Source organism: Microtus ochrogaster, unplaced genomic scaffold (assembly GCF_000317375.1).
Source record: "Microtus ochrogaster isolate Prairie Vole_2 unplaced genomic scaffold, MicOch1.0 UNK79, whole genome shotgun sequence".
Lineage (NCBI taxonomy): Eukaryota > Metazoa > Chordata > Mammalia > Rodentia > Cricetidae > Microtus > Microtus ochrogaster.
Window position 1 is genome coordinate 800,509 of NW_004949177.1, and position 6,000 is coordinate 806,508.

The 6,000-nt window shown below is 33.6% G+C and overlaps 1 protein-coding gene across 1 annotated transcript in view; it reads left to right on the forward strand.

The window, feature by feature from the left end:
* Window positions 1–6,000, forward strand: part of Aff2 (AF4/FMR2 family member 2) — a 563,314-nt gene that overhangs the window by 20,677 nt on the left and 536,637 nt on the right. The window lies entirely within an intron of this gene.

Consider the following 6,000-nt stretch of genomic DNA (forward strand, 5'->3'; position numbering starts at 1 on the left):
GAGGCAGACTGATCAGCTTTTGCCTCTTGTCCATCTAATGATAAAGAAAATTCCACACAACTTGAATTCACCGTTTCCTTTGTATTAAGAGGAATAAGTGTTTTCGTGCTCATATATATAGGCATAGATTATTCCTACAAAGCAGCAGCAGAAAATGGCTTTGGAGCAGCTGTTCTCAACAGCTCAGTGCTGTGACCCTTTAGTACAGTTCCTCGTGTTCTAATAACTCCCAACCATAAAATTATTTTCATTGCTACTTCATAACTGTAATTTTGCCACTGTTATAAATTGTAATGTAAATATGATATGTGGTCCCAAAAGGGGTCACAACACACAGGTTGAGAACCACTGCTTTGGAGGCTAATTTCAGTTCTTTCTTGTTTAGGGAACATGCTGCAGGAACTTGTTCAGTTTCTTCTTCGCTGCTTTACATTCAGTGGCAGTTAATATTTAAATGCACCTCAAGTATTTTCTGAAATTGTAGCTGGAAGATTCTTTTACATTTGTACAATAATTACTTACAGTTGTGTTATAAAAGAAACTTTAGCTATGAAGTAATCTATTTATATTATCACATATATACTTCTTCACTAATTGCTGCTTAGATTTGTTGGTATGTGTTCATTTGTAAACCACTAACAAATTAACATAACAATTTACTTCTATGATTGAACTCTAAGATACAGGAACAGACCCTAAGGAAATGAGTAACTGAGGCACAGATAACACGCATCTTTTCTGAAATAATTGAAGTTCAATATTAGTGATGAAAACATTATATCCTACCATCGTTTGAGGAACATGATGATAATGTGTATTCATCTACATTTCCATTAATATCAAAGTATACCAATGTTAATAATCACCTTCAACATTTGATAATAAGGTGAAAAAAATGAATGAGACTTATAGTTCTCTGTAATATACACATACAAATATATACATATATATGTGTGTTTATATACATTTTAAAATAAATGGCAAGTCAACTGCAACTCTTTGGCTATATAACAGTGACTTTATAAACCATCTACTTCCATACACATTCTTCACGTAATTAAACCGATTCATCAAACATATTGTTGGAGAATCTTGGAAATGTGTGGGATACAGGATTAATTAACTCAGACGCATGTAAACTCTAAAAAGTTTGTCAGTATATTCTCATTATACACATGCTCTTCCATGTATGATTTGTGACAGCTTAAGGACAGATGGTTGTGTAATTTACAACTCTGCCTTCAATTATATACCGTGTAGTTCAAGGGAAAATAGCGCTCTTATAGCACAGATAAGATGTTAGAAACCATTTATGAGGAACTTTTGAAATTGGGATCAAAGATGAAACATTCTTTGTTTGATTTCATGCAAAAAATTGTTCATAAAATAATTTCAAAATATTAATCTTTCTTCTTTGGCAGCTTTTACATTAGGCAAGTTGCAAAGTGAAGATCTTTCTCTTTCACGTTGTTTCTAGCAGAAGTTTCAGCCTTGCCACCCTTCCAGAAAGTCCTCCAATCCAGCTTAGCCAGATTGAGAAACTAATGGCATATTCCCTGGGCTAACTATTTGGGTGGATCTAAGGAGGTGGGACAAAGAGAAAAAAGTATGAGTACTGCCTTGGAAAAGTATGAGTACTGCCTTAGAAAAGTACTGCCTTGGAAAAGTAGTTCCAAAGGGGCTTTTTGTTATGAAACAGCATGATTCTCATTCAAAGCACCAGTCACCATGGAAGAACCATGCTCCTTGCCATTTAAACTTACTGTTAACTGTCTCAGTACTGTGTATACTTCTCTTGAAGCCCAGGTGAGAGTACATGAGTGTAGGTGCATATGGTGGTGATTTATGGCAGTCTGACAATGATCCGTATTCCCACTGCTACCTCATGAACTGTAAACTAGCCCTTTAATATGAGAAAACAACATTTAAAATAGAGACAATAAAGTACTGTATTATTTTGTTTGGTTATTTATTTATTTTCTAGGTAATGTGTTTTTTGCCTTTCCATTTGAATTTTCCCATTCTAAATAATCTTTCAAACATATTTTTATGATTTTATGTTTTCCAGAAAATATTCTGTTTGGGGAAGATATGAGTTCTGTTTGCTTCACATTTCTTCTGTTTCCTTTAGATAAATATGTCCCCAGGAACTAAATATTAAAATCTGTTTTTCCAAGTGTGCCATAAGAAATTCCCAAGGGAAATTACTTCGAAAGTGTCAGTCTAACTCATTAATTTGGCAGTAGAGTTGAGATATTTTTTCATCACCATGCCTTCCCCAATATAAAATACTTTCAAAAATAAAGATTCATGAAAGAAGATTTCTGGACACTTGTTTTCCATTAACATCTTGTCATGCAAATATGCTCAGAATTTTCCCACTTCTAAAGAAAATGCAGAGACAAAGTCTAATAATCCTAGGACTAAAGGCCAGGTATAAAGAGTATTTTCCCATTATCAGGGTTTCACACATAAACACAAAAAACATTAGATATCTAGCCTACACATGTCTTATCTTCCATAGAGCATGCAAGAGGCAGCATAGAAGTCTTGGCAAACTGAGGTTCCCTTTCTCTTTACCGGGGACTGTACTACCACATTACCAATTGGAATCATCATTGATAAAGCAGTGGATCTATTTGGTTGGCAAATGCTATGCAAGCTTCTTTCTGTTACATGTTCTTTTAAAGTAGCAGATTGTGATAAATTAGGTCAAATGAATTTTCTAGTGTTTTTTTTAAGGTAAATTGACTGTTAAAATGCTTTGACTACATTTGTAATTGTAGCTTATAATGGAGAACAAGAGATTGTGATTCTATTGGGAAAAATAATTCTGGTAGAAACATTGGCTCTGGCAATGGTATGAAAGCAAGTAAATACAAGTTTTCATCTGTGAGCATTTGTGTGTGTGTGTGTGTGTGTGTGTGTGTGTGTGTGTGTGTGTGTGTGTTGAGGAGATCTTGTAGCAGGTTTGTAGCATATATGATAACTTCCTCTTTTTTTCTGTTACCAAACATAAGACATTGAAAAAGCTTTGACACAACATTTAAAATCTGAACTCCAGCCAATGTCAATATTGTATAGCTAATATTGACTTTAATCAAAAAGGTCTGGCTGATATTAAAGCTTATAAGCACAAACAATATTGTAACACTTATCGTTAAATTACCATTATACAAGTACGTGGTGATAACCTCAGCCTAGTGAATGAGCTGACTCTTAAAAGACAATGGCACTAATAGTCAGATTTTGCAACCTGGCTATGTTATTTATAAATAGTTTGCATTTAAGTAATTGGGACAGGAAACTGTATAAATTATGTATTATGATTTTAGCTTTAGAATTCATCCATATTTACTTATAGATCAAGCTATAAAGAGATATAAATTTAATGTAGTAAGATAATAGCTATAGGTGTTTTATAGCACTATTAAAATGGATCACACTAAGCCATAATTGTAAAAATTTAAAACATTAGGAAAAGCAATTGAATTGTGAAATCTGACATTGCAGACCTGTATCCCTTTGCACTGTCAAAGCACAATAAACACAGCTTGAAAATTTGTTGGACCCAGTGTAAGCATCAGCTATTTCCCAGAACAATCATAGTAGCTAACAGTTTTGACTCAATAAAATGAACATTGGTGTGTGACAAGGCACTGGCAGAAATCAAACAGGAATTAGGAAAAAAGCTAACATTTGGTTTAAAAAACTCACAAAATATTCCCTGTTTAAGCTTAGTTCTCTAAAGAGTATATTCTTGTTTTAATGAGTGAGAACACATTGTTACTATCATTTATTTTAAAGTTTGAGGTAGTTGAAAATTTATGCAAGAAACTAAGTACTAATTTTGCAAAATTAATACCAATTTTATAAAAACAGAACTGTAATGCAATATCTAATATCACAGTTTCATTTTTTGTCAACACTATTGCTCCAGGCTTGAACATTAGGAAACACTTCAATCTGGTTGTCATGTCCTTTTGCTCTTTGAGTACATTGTTCATTTCTTGATCAAGATACTTTGAGATCATCTTAAATTTTCTTTGTTTCAATCCTAGAATCATTATTTTTTAATTCCTGATTGCTTTTATAGGAAAGTCGTAGTTAAAGAACAAGATGTGCGGAATCATGTACATTTTTGGGTCCAGGTATCATTTCTTGAACACCATGTCAGCATGAGTTCGAAAATGCAAACACAAATATGTGTGCATGTAGATACATCTGCTTTGAACTATAGCTATAATCTATATATGTACTAGCATACTACAATAGCAAATTCCAAGTCTTCCCTTTTGTTCTCATTGGCTTTGTTTTTTATAAAACTGACAAAATTATATTTTGTTACCCACAATACACTTGCTTATGTGCTCCATTCTAATATGCTACTGTAAAAATTGTTTGAGGCAAGTCTTGTCAAGTAGAAGGAAGTTTGAAATATATCAGAACACTAAAATATCTCGGAAGTACATTAATGCCAGTGAGCTAGGCCTTGTAAAAAAAAACTTTAGTGCCTCAAGAGTAGACATATCAGGAAGACACAGACTTAGCCTAGTGATCAAAGTCACTGTCACCAGCAGTGAGAGCCAATGGCCTCAAGTGTGCCTTGATGCTGTGCACTGAAGCCACAGAAGACCGCTTTTGTGTAGTTCCTTTAAAAAGTATACAATTCTAATGTAACCAGACAGTTGGTAAATTTTAAATAATGTAAGTAAATTAGATAATGGAAGAGAATACCACCATTATTTTCATTATTGTGGTTTTATTAAGGAATAGTCAATTCTTAAATTTACCTCTAGCAAATAAAGAATAAAGGGCCAAATGGATGATTGAGAGATTTAAAAATCATAGATACAGTATTTGCCCTTAAATATATAGACTTGGCTTTTGAAACTAGTGAAACCAATCCTATGTTTAAATCCTTTTCAGTTGATTATTTTCCTTTCTAAGAACAATAATAGTGTAACATAATGTTGTTTTCTTTAGGTACATATCTGAGCATATCCATTCAAGCACCAGCTTGCAAGTGATTGATATAAAGTCATAATCAATGCTGGTATAATTATTTAAAGGATTTTCCTTTAAGTTTTAAGTCCCTTCTAATCTCTTAAGTTCTGACTAATGACTTCAAATAATACAAGAACAAATTTGGTCCCAGATTCCATATCTGAAGTGCCATCAAACATCAGTGTTTATGCAGAAAGCACTGCACATGTTATATATTTCAAGAGAATGAGCTGAAGTGTGGAACAGTGTGGCATCTGGAATATTTTGTGTGTGCTTCCCCACACAAAATGGCTTTGGAAGAGTGAACAAATAGTGCCCTTCTATTCCACTGAAATTCTCTTTAATCAATAATGACAAAAGGCAGTCTGTTGTCATTGCATACATATTAAGAGGTTCTTCAGGTAGATTTATTGTGGCTATGAAATTGAGCTTTTATATGCAAACATTTATCCTCAACAATTGGCTAATCAGTAAATGAGTAGATTGTGCATGTCTTTACATTCCTGTTCTCAATTTAATCATTTGTTTACTTAACTGGTGCTTGTTAGCTTATCAAAGCTGAACTCCAGAACATGAACATGATTGTCTTATCTTCAATGCAAAATGATTATTAACAATGAGCTTTTGATATATACAGATTGTCTAATGATATTGGAAGTATAAATAAATTATGTCATAGGTAGCAGTTTCCATACCACATGGAAACTGGCTTTGAAGTTTCTAGTACCATTATACACAGGCTTCAAGACTAAAGTATGAAGTACCTTTAAAAATGCTCCTTGATTCATTACATGTTTCCACGTGGCCGTAAAGATCGTTAAAAGAAAACTGGAACATTGTTCTTCAGCTGTGAGAAATGAAGCCATATAGATACTTTCTTAGAGCTGCCGAAAGGATGAGGGAACAGCAAATGAGCAGTCAGCTGGTTCTAGAGCCATCCACTCAGGTCTCAAGGGAACAGCAAATGAGCAGTCAGCTGGTTCTAGAGCCATC